The following is an 11,791-nucleotide window of genomic DNA, read 5'->3' as shown; positions in this document are numbered from 1 at the left end:
AGAAAGAGAGAGAGAGAGCACCAGTGGAGAGGAGGGGAGGGGCAGAGGGGGAGGGAGAAGCAGACTCCTGGCTAAGCAGGGAGCCCTATGCGAGGCTTGATCCCAGGACCCCAGGATCATGGCCAGAGCTAAAGGCAGATGCCCAACCGACTGAGCCACCCAGACTCTCCTCTATTTAGATTTTCTATTTCTTCCTGATTCCCTCTTGTCAAGTTGTATGTCTCTGAGAATTTTTTCATTTTTTTTAGGTTGTTTAGTTTGTTGGCATAAAACGTTATAATCCTTTGAATTTCTGTGGTATCAGTTGTGATTTCTCCTTTTTCATTTGTAATTTTGTCAATTTGGGTCCTTTCTCTTTTTTTTTAATTATTTTTTTTATTATTATGTTATGTTAATCACCATACATTACATCATTAGTTTTTGATGTAGTGTTCCATGATTCATTGTTTGCGTATAACACCCAGTGCTCCGTGCAGAATGTGCCCTCTTTAATACCCATCACCAGGCTAACCCATCCTCCCACCCCCCTCCCCTCTAGAACCCTCAGTTTGTTTTTCAGAGTCCATCGTCTCTCATGGTTCATCTTCCCCTCCGATTTCCCCCCCTTCATTCTTCCCCTCCTGCTATCTTCTTCTTTTTTTTTTTAACATAAAATGTATTATTTGTTTCAGAGGTACAGATCTGTGATTCAGCAGTCTTGCACAATTCACAACACTACCATAGCACATACCCTCCCCAATGTCCTTTCTCTTTTTACCTTACTTAGTGTAGCTAAGGGTTTGTCAATTTTGTTTATCTTTTAAAAGAACCAACTCTTAGTTTGGTTAATCTTTTCTATTGTTTTTTGTTCCCTCTTTTATTTATTTCTGCTCTAATCTTTATAATTTACTTTCTTTTGCTAATTTTGCGCTCATTTTGCTCTTCTTTTTCTCATTACTTAAGGCATAGAGTTAGGTTGTTTATTTGGGATCTTTCTTGCTTCTTAATGTAAGCACTTAATGCTGTGAACTTCCTGCTTACAACTGCTTTTGCTGCATCCCACAAATTCTGGTATGTTGTGTTTTATTTTTGTTTGTCTCAAGCAACTTTTTAATTTTCTTTTTAATTTCTTCCTTTATCCACTGGGTTGTTCAGGAGAGTGTTGTTTAATTTTAATATGTTCATGAATTTTCTAGTTTTCCTTTTTGTTTTTGATTTCAGATTCATGCCATTGTGGTCAGGGAATATACTTGGTTTGATTTTAGTCTTCTTGAATTTGCTCAGACTTGTTTTGTTACCTAACTTATTGTTGATTCTAGAAACATTTCCATTTGTTCCATTTGTGCTTAAGACGAATGTATATTCTTCTTTTGTTGTATAGAATGTTTTGTATATGCCTGTTAGGTCCATTTAGTTTATAGGGCTGTTCAGATATTTTGTATTCTTATTGATTCCCTGTCTGGATAATATATCCATTATTGAGAGTGAGGTATTAAATTCTCCAACTATTATTGTATTACTGTTTATGTCTCCTTTTAGTTCTGTTAGTTTTTGCTTTATATGTTTAGGTGTTCCAGGTTGGGTACAAAAATATTTGCAATTGTTATATCTTCTTGATGGATTGGCCCCTTTATTGTTATATAATGAGCTCCTCTGTATCTTTTTATCATTTTTAGTTTAAAGTTTATTTTGTCTGATACAAGTACAGCTACCACTGCTTTTTTGGGGGTTACCATTTGCTTGCTTGAAATATCTTTTTCCTTTCCTTCACTCTCAGTCTGTCTGTCTTCAAGGCTAAAGTGAGTCTCTTGTATGCAGCCTATTGTTTGATCTGATTTTTTAATCCACTCAGCCATTCTGTGTCTTTAGTTGAAGAATTTAATCTGTTTCATTTATTTATTTGTTTGTTTATTTATTTATTTCAACAAATATTTATTGTGTGCACAATGAAGGAAAAATGATGCATAAGGGGTGAGGGTGGAGGGAAGGGAGGTGAGTTGAGGGTGGAAATAAGGGCAAAGTGAGTCAAGTACGGCCCTACTCCTTAGGAAGTTTGGATTTAAAGTAATTATTGTTGGGGAAGTACTTACTATTGCTATTTTGTTAATAAGTTTCTGGTGTTTTTGTAGATCCATTGTTCCTTCTTATCCTGCTGTCTTTTTTGTGTTTTTTTTTTTTTTTTTTAAAGATTTTATTTATTTATTTCACAGAGAGAGACACAGCGAGAGAGGGAACGCAAGCAGGGGGAGTGGGAGAGGGAGAAGCAGGCTTCCTGCGGAGCAGGGAGCCTGATGCGGGGCTCGATCCCAGGACCCTGGGACCATGACCTGAGCTGAAGGCAGACGCTTAACGACTGAGCCACCCAGGCACCCTTTTTTGTGTTTTGATGTCTTTTGGTATCAGTATACTGTAACTTATTTATCATGTTCTTTTGTGTAATTATTATAAGATTATCCCTTATAGTTACCATGAGGCTTACATAAAATATATTAAGCTTAGAAACCCTATTTTATTTTATTTTATTTATTTTAATTTATTTTTTTATGTTATGTTAATCACCATACATTACATCATTAGTTTTTGATGTAGTGTTCCATGATTCATTGTTTGCGTATAACACCCAGTGCTCCCTATTTTATACTGAAGCAAGTTAGCTTCATTAGAATTAGTAAGCTTTACATTTTTATTTTAGGTTACTGCAGTTACAATTTACATGTTTTTAATATTGTGTGACTAATAACAGATTATTGTAGTTATCATTATTTTACTATTTTTTCAAGTGAATTATGCACCACGATTACCATATTGCAGAATCTAAATATGACTATATATTTACCATTACCAGTGAGATATACACTACCTTTTTCTGTTTTTGTGATATTAATTAGCATTATTTTACTTCCACTTAAAGACTCCCTTTAACATTTCTTGTAAGGCAGGTATAGTGGTAATGAACTCTGTCAGCTTTTGTTTGTTTGGGAAAGTCTTTATCCCTAATTTCAAAGGACAGTTTTGCCAGGTACAGAATTCTTGGTGGACAGTTATTTTCATTCAGGATTTTGAATATGTTATCCCTTTTTCTCCTGGTCTGAAAACTTTCTGTTGAGAAATATACTTTAGTTGTGGAGGTTCTCTTATATGTCACTTCTGTCTTTCCTCTTTCAGGCCTTAAAATTCTTTCTTTGCCTGACTTTTGACAATGTAATTATATATCTTGGTGTACCCTTATTCATGTTTAACCTATTTGGCATCTTTTGGGTTTCGTGAATCTGGGTATCCATTTCTCTTCAGGTCTGGGAAGTTTTCAGGCATTATTGCTATTTTTTGTGTCTTATACATTCCATAGCCTTTCTTTACCCTTTTTCATTCTTTTTTCTCTTTGTTCCTCTGACTGGGTACTTTCCAATGTCCTATCCTTCAGGTCACTGATTCTTTCTTCAGCATGATGGATTCTATTTTTGAAACTCTCTGTTGAATTCTTCAGTTATTGTATTTTTCAGTAGTTATTGTATTTTTCACCTCTAGGATTTTCTTTCTTTCTTTCTTTCTTGATGATTGCTCTTTCGTTGTTGAAATTCTCATTTTGTTCATGCATTGTTTTACTAATTTTGTTTGGTTGTCTGTGTTTTCTTATAGTTCACTAAATTTTCTTAAGAGGATTGATTATTCTGAGTTCTTTGTCTGACAGTTCATAGAGCTCCATTTTTTTTAAAGGTCATATTTGAGTTTTATCAGTTTCCTTTGGTGGTGTCATATTAACCTGATTTTTCATGATCTTTGATCCTTACATTGGTAACTGTGCATTTGAATAATTAGGATCCTCTTTCAGACTTTACAGATTTGCTTTGGCAGAGACAGTTTTTCACCAGTCAGCTCAGTTTGGGTTTCTGGGTGTGGCTGCTAGTAATGTCCTTGGGCTTGTGGGGCCTACTATTATGGTCTGTTTTGGGGGTAAGGCAACAGTTCAAGCTCTGAGGCTAGGGATGAGGGTTGTGTCTATAGCTGAGAACAGTTGGATAGGATTGCTGGCTTGGTTCCCTACCCATGTGAGACTGCAGATTGGGCTTCACAGTCACTTGGATTCTTTGGTAAGGTTTACTAGATGTTAGGGACTGGGTACTATACTCACTAGTAGATGGGGGTATGAATTAGCTTCCCTGCTGTGGCAGGGCAGCAGGATAGGACCCAGGCCCTATACAGCTCATTGTTTGGGCACCTGAATCAGTCCAGAGTGTGCACTGAATTCACTGATCAGGTGAGACCACCAGTTATGCTCTGCAGATTGGGGAAGCCATGAGCTGTGCTCTCCGTTTAAGTGCCAGTGAACATAAGACTGTTGAATGGGCTACGTATCTTCCCATGTGCTTTGGTTAGGTTCTCTGACCTTTGGTTAGGCTGAAGGTTGTATTTTACAGTGAGCAAGACTATGAATTAAAGTCCCGCCTGGATGCAGTGGGAGAAGCAGCTCTAAAGTCAATAAAGTTCCTTGTTGTCTTAACTCAAACCAACCTGCACCTCAAGTTCCCTGATGAAACAGGGCCATTGGCTTTGCTTTGCAGAAATTATCTCCTGCTTTTCAGGTCAGATGGGGTCAGAAGACACTCTCTACAGTGAGTGGGGATGTGTCTCAACTCCCTTGCCTGGGTGGGTGGGGGAGAGGCTCTTTCAGGTTATTCTTAATTTCCCAAACAGGCTCTCCAGTTAGGAGGAGCTGGGAGCCACCCTCAGCCTTGGCTGAATTTATCCCCTTGCCTGTAGGTAGCTTAGTAATACTCCATGTCTCATAGTGGCTTTTCTCAGGGATGGGGGATGGCAATCAACTCTGCTTGCCTCCCTCATGTTTCAAGCACAGCTGGGCCAGCACAGCTTCCAGAAATTGTTCCCAGCCCTTCTGGTCATATGGGGCTAGAAGACACTCTCTGCAGTGGAATTAGTCTATATTTCAGCTTCTTGAGCAAACCAGGCTCTTGGGCCTACAAAACTCCTTATTTGAAGATCTGAATCTGGCAGACCTATACCCTGCAAATTCTCTGGACGGAGTGTGCCCTTGACTTGGTTCTACAGATAAGCAAAATTTCTGGTTGGGATTATTAACTTGGGTACTGAAGGTATCAATTCCATCTGATAAGATCCATGTACTGGTTATCTCAGGTGCCTCCCTGCCTTCTCCATCATAGATTTCTAGCAATTGAGCATGACAGATTCCTTTGCAATCCCTGTAGTGCAAGATCATAGCAGGGACTCTGGCAAAGTGGCACACAGTCGTGGGGGGTGGGCTTGTTGTACCCACTGGGTTCTTTTATTACACTGGAGGAACCAGAGGCTCAGGGGAGACCTTTCCGCATGGTGCTGCACTGGCCTAAGGGGAGGAGCGGTGTGGTCAATATGTTGCTGCTTCTCATTCTAATGCAGCCTGTCTTGATCTATGTGGTGCAGGGGGGTACTTTAGCATCATCCCTGTATTCTAGGATTCTCTCAGTAGGATCTTGTTCTTGAATAGTTGTTAGTTGCTCTTGTGAGGCAGAGTGAAGTCAGGAACAACCTACATCACCATCTTGGTGACATCACTCCAAAAGTTTTAGAATATATTTTAGATTCAGGTCTTTTATGAGATGTGGGTATTGCAAATATTTTCTTCCTGAATGTTGGTTATGTTTTAATTTTTAAATTGTCTTTTGAAGAGCATAAGTTTATAATTTGGTGAGGTTTAATTTGTCAATTTTTTTTCTTTTATGGTTCAGATTTTAAAAATATAATTTAGGTCTGTAATTCATTTGGAGTCAATTCTTATATAAGGTGCAAGGTAAACATGAAGATTCTTTTTTTCCTTTGTGGCATATAAATGTCCAGTTGTTATGGCACAATTTTTAGAAAGAGTATCCTATCTGCATTGAATTATCTTGGCACCATTTGTCAAAAATAAAGTGACCATATCTATGTAGACCTATATTTAGGTTCTCCATTCAATTTTGTTGATCTGTATGTCTAATCTTTATGACAGTATCACACTACCTTGATTTCTATAGCCTTATATAAATATTAAAGTCAGGTAGTGTGGATTCTCCAACTTTGGTTTTTTTTTTTCAAAAATTTTTTTTTAACCTATGCTATGTCCTTTGCTGTTGTATAAGTTTAAAATCAGCCTGTAAATTTTTACAAAAAAATCTGTTGCAATTTTGTTTGGGAATATGATAAATCTGTTGGTCAATTTGGAGAAAATTGATCTCTTAACAATATTGAGTTTTCCAATGAATGAACACCATATGTCTCTCCATTTATTTAGGCCTTTTAAAATTTCTCTTGGGATTTTTTAATAGCATTCAGCATAAAAATCTCACACTTATTTTGTTAGATTCATCTCTAAGTATTTCTCATAAACTATTTGCATTTAACAAATAACTCATGATTTTAGAGTGTGGTGGTCATCATGTATGCTCAGCAGTACTCCAGTTCTCCTTTTATTAGGCTTATGTCATATTTGTCTTTCATTGCCTCTTTGAAGATATGGCTTGTGTTGGCCACTAAAACATTTCTAAGTGGAAGTCTATGAGTTAGTGAGCAATTCACCCCTTCATTTTGCCCCATCACTTTGGAAAAATTACAGGAAAAATAATGCATGTTCATAATATGTGTGCATGCCAGGGTGACTGGAATGTAGGGTACAAGGAATGTGAGGAAGCCTGGAAAAGTAGTGATCAAGGTCATGATGACTTTTAGTGCTGAGCAGAAAGAGTCTGAGCTTTATTTGAAAAGCAGTGGAGGAACTTCTGAAGGTTTGTGAACAGGGGAATGAAGCTAACCTGTAGAATGGCAAATCTAGGATAGGAAGGAGTAGACTGAAAAGGAGGAAGTACTAATGATGCAAAGAATGTTTAGGAAGCTATTCCACTTGTTTGTTGAAATGAGGAGAGTCGTCTGTGTTTATAATAGAGCAAACGGAAAGGAAAAACCGAAGAGTCATTGCTAGAGAGAAGATACAAGAATTGATATATAATTGAATATGGTAAACAGAGAAGAGAAAGAACCTTTCAAGGAAAACCTTGTGTGGCAGTATCGTAGGTGACTTTTCTTTTGGGGGCACTCTTTAGAAAATATGCATCTTTACCCTATCAATATAGAGGGAGCTATCATGTAACAATCATCTTGTCAGAATTTCCATTTTTGCTGAGATGTGAGATGGGGTTCATACTTTCTTCATAGGATGGTATGGAGAGAAGGAAGGAGAGTGCTAAAGAAATATTCCAAATTCCAAGACTCAATAAGAAATAACTTCCTGACTTCGTGGATAAAAATAGTGAAGGTGTTTTGGGTGGTCTGCTCTTTTACTTGGTACTTGAAGTATTCTGTGAGCATTCATGAGCTGGCTGTCCCTGGAGTATTTCTAACTTTGAATCTAGGACCTCTTATGAGATTGAGTTACATTTTTCTTACTTTTCTGATCAGAGCTAGAGGGTAAGTTTTCAAAGTCTTCATTGGTGTGCAAACGTAAGAGACGAAGTGTGGACAAAACTGCTTATTCTCACTGGAGAATGAAAATTTGGTGCTTTTCCAACCTTGCTTTTTCATGTGAGAGACAAACAAATTTTCAACAGTTTAAGTGTCCTCTGCTTCCTCTGTTCTGCTCAGACTCTATAGAGCTTAAAGCTGGATTGCCTGTGAGAATGATTGTGACCCACTGCCAGTTTTCTGAACCTCAGTTTTGCTGTCTGATACATGGAATTTCCTCCCTAGATTTTGGAATTACAGAGCTCTAGTAATGCTCCAGAGCCGAGTTTTGCTGCAGTTTATCCATTTTGCCTCACAGGTCCCTGTGCTTTGAGATACATTCATGCACAATGAAGACATTTTCACATACCTTGTATTATTTTTCAGTTAGCCTGGAAAGCACACACATCTAAAAGGCCCTTCATTACAATTGCCAGGTTTGTCAGCACTGTATGCCCTGAGGACTGATCTGACTGCCACCAGTATGCTGCTTAGATTTGGCTTGGGGAAGCCATGTCTGTGTTTTACATTTTTAAAATGAAGTTCTGTAGTATGTAATAAGCAGTAAAAAATGTGGTAGTCAAGAATCTAAGCGTACCTATTAGATAAGAATATTTGAACACCAGAATCTGCAGCAGCCATGGAGCTAAATCTAGTTGCTCTCTTCACTGCTGAAGAATGTATAAAGAATGACTTTGGAAGTACCCTAGCTAGGAGCTAGTAGTTTCAGATAATCAGTTCTCATCAGAACAAAGGTAGGTCTTCTCCCTTGCCTTTGCTCATACAATTTAGTGATTAATAATAAAAGATATACAGTGAAAATAGTGTCCTCAGCTGTGTATTAAAATCTGTTGTCAATCTAGGATGTTTTAAGAATTGAGGAGAGGACTGCAGCTGCTTGCTGTGTCTGCCAAGAGGTAACCAGAGACCCATGGTAGACTTAGCCAATTTGCAGAAAAGCTCACCTGTAGGCCAGGTTTTTTCATGAACTCCCTCTTCCTATTCCTTCCATTTCTGTTATTCTTCTTGATCTCTGGTCTCTCAGTGTACCTCTTTTTTTCATTTAGACCAATTTTTAAATCTCATTCCCTTTTCCCTAACTGACAAAATGGTAGTGATTTTGTCTCCTTATCATATAGAATTCTTTTGAGAAATGAGCTGTAGGTGCTAATTGACCTTGATATGTTTATTTGTCCATTTTTGGTTTTCATTTCAATGAAATGTCTTTGGGTGAATTTAGGGCATTAAGGTACCATTTAGGGTATTTCCCCTGAAACTCCTAAGCACGAAATTTCCCTTGTCTAGGAGTGGTCATAGCAAGAGTCTTTATCAAATATAACTCAATGCTAAAATGACCTATTTACGGGGCGCCTGGGTGGCTCAGTCGTTAAGCGTCTGCCTTCAGCTCGGGTCATGATCCCGGGGTCCTGGGATCGAGCCCCACGTCGGGCTCCATGCTCCGCAGGAAGCCTGCTTCTCCCTCTCTCACTCCCACTGCTTGTGTTCCCTCTCTCACTGTGTCTGTCTCTGTCAAATAAATAAATAAAATCTTTAAAAAAAAAAATAAAAAATAAAATGACCTATTTACTACATTAAGCATTGAGGAAAATGGAATGGAAGCTGACATAGAATTTGTTTCAAAATATAAATCTAATATATGTATATATTTTTGTCAGTGGAGACTGACACAATAAGATTGTTTTCTAGATATTATTGTGGTTATTTGACTTTAGTTGAGAATATTTTTAGACTCTGTAAAGTACAAGTAATATAAACTATATGCTCTTGTAGATCCAGAAGCCATGCTATCAGGTTTCAAGTGTCTATTCATAGGAAGAAATACGAACTTAAAAGGAAGCTTTCATGTGAAGAAGCAATTTGAATGAACAGAAAAATGATGGACTAGAGAAAGCTGAATTTAAGGAAGAACAATAATATACCACTACTTCATTTTGCATAAGGGATCATTAAGAGATGTTTAAAAAAATCAAATTTTGAAGTTAGAATTTCTGGACACCTGAATGTTGAACATGATTTGGTGACATAGATTCTTTTGGTACTGTCCTAGTCAGTGGGTAAGTTAGATAGCTATAGATGTAACTTTAACACTTATAATGATATAAATACTTCTAATGCTTGGTATTTTTCAAGTAGGTCTGGTAGATAATGGAAAATATCTCTGTAGGACTGAACTTACAAGACTGCTTAATTTATATGAGGTAGTAACTTAGGTGCTGGGAGAATCTGGTTCTCATTTTCCCCTCTTGTTCCTAGATTATATATCAATATAGAGGGTATAGTTCACCACTCAATTGGATACAGTCCCTCCGCAGTGGGTTTAACACTAAAAATAAATAGATTTCCAATCAGAGTGTGGTGCTGTTCATTCATAAAAGGAAAATAATTTCAAGTAGGAGCATGTGTCTGTGCAAACTCATACTGCATATATATATATATATATATATATCACATGTTTTTTATTGCCACACAAGGATACAAATGAGAAAATTAGGCTATAAGTCTTGATTAAAGTTTCATTATATGAGCATTTAAAAAAACAGTGCCCATGAAGCAATGTTCTGACATTTTCCCCTGGCTTTGCTATCCTTTTGGGTAGCACCATGTTCCCTCTCTAACAAACAAGCTTGATGCTATTAGTGCCACAAGGCTCTTCCCATGTGGTATAGATCTGTCTCATTTCTCTGAAATGTATTCCCTTGCATTCCAGTCTTTCCTATATTTCCTCTGAAGAAATCATTTCTAATTTAGAAAACTTTGTAGATGGAATCCATATATCGTTTTACTGTTTAGTGGTGAAGGAACTCTCTTCTTTGGATACTGGGTAATAATAGATTCTGTGGGTATTTCAGCAATATGGCTAGATTATTTGTGAAAGAATTGCTTTCATGCTGTTGTTTGAAAGAAGAATAACAGCCTTTGTTATTGAAGGAATTGCTTCTTTTCATCAAAAATCCTGATGTATCTAATTGACTCTGAGGATATTCCCTTTCTATCCATGCTGAGATTCTGCCTCCAGTGCAGATGTTGAGACCACAGATGTCCAGAGGCATTATTTTTCAAATAGTTTCTTACTTTCTAACATCAAAATTGAAGATATGATCACAAATAAAAACTCTTCTTTGTATAATAGTTTTAAAATGGAGAGACATTTCTGGCAAAGGTGGTATTCTACATTTTGAGGATTTTTAGGGGAGATGAGAAGCAGATTGTCATTGATTATTCATAATATGTTCTTAGAGAAGGGTTTAATAAGCACAGTGTTCTAGAAAACACAGCTTTGGAAGGGTCACGTTGCCTGGCCACATGTTACATATTAAGGAGAATTAATACGATTGGAGATAATTTCTGCTATGGTGTTACTGCTGCTTGTTAAAGCAAGAGCTGGAGGGTATGTGAACTCAATGTTCTTTAGTTCACAGGGTGGTGCATGATACATTTTCTTGGCTCTCTGCACAAAGTCATAAATTGATTGAATGAGCTGAAAAAGAAATCCAGAAGAATTTTCAGAGGGCAAGTACTTATTGGGGGCTACTCTTGATCAAGTGGCTACTTGGCTGTGTTATCTGAAGAACATCACATAACCTCTAACTGCTTCAGTTACTTCATAGGTCAAGTACAACGCAGTCTGTGTCTACATGGCACCGTTGCAACTATTTAAAATCAAAGCATTATCTCTTAAAATGAGTTCAACTGATTCTGTCTTTCCCTTGAGTTGACAGGTTTGTTTGGGTGCTGTATAGATAAAGCCTCATTTATCAGCAGTAAAACATCATCCATTTAAACTCTACTGATACATAATTTGTGTTGTTTTGACTTAGGTGGATCTAAAGTTTATCTTAGTATGATCTATCAAAGACAATAAAATTAGTATGCTAATAGCATAAACTAAATGAGACTGTAGAGGAGATTGGATCAAGATGGAGAAATGAACACATGATTTTATATTCTATTCCACCTCAAGTTCCTAGATTAAACAAAGAAAATATTTAGATATTTTAAAGTAATAAATCCATAATAACACAATAAAACAAAGAGAATGAATATAATAAAACGTGAAATTAGTTGACTGAGGAAACTACAGCCCCCAAACTGCACAATAGGATCATGCAAAATATATGGGGGGATTCCTAAGGGGCTTCTACATTTAAGAACTTCTGATCTAAGGGACAGAGGAATCCCTGAGGAAAAGTCAAAGCAGTTAATTGGGATGTCATCCTGGGACAAGCAGATGAACTATTCCACAACTAATTCCAGAGTGCCAAGCCACTGATATTTTTTCCTAGAATAGTGAGTGTGAAGATTTAGG

The sequence above is a fragment of the Phoca vitulina genome, unplaced genomic scaffold (genome assembly GCF_004348235.1).
Source record: "Phoca vitulina isolate PV1807 unplaced genomic scaffold, GSC_HSeal_1.0 scaffold14, whole genome shotgun sequence".
Lineage (NCBI taxonomy): Eukaryota > Metazoa > Chordata > Mammalia > Carnivora > Phocidae > Phoca > Phoca vitulina.
The sequence above is the reverse complement of the archived record's forward strand: the minus strand, read 5'-3'. Positions refer to the sequence as shown.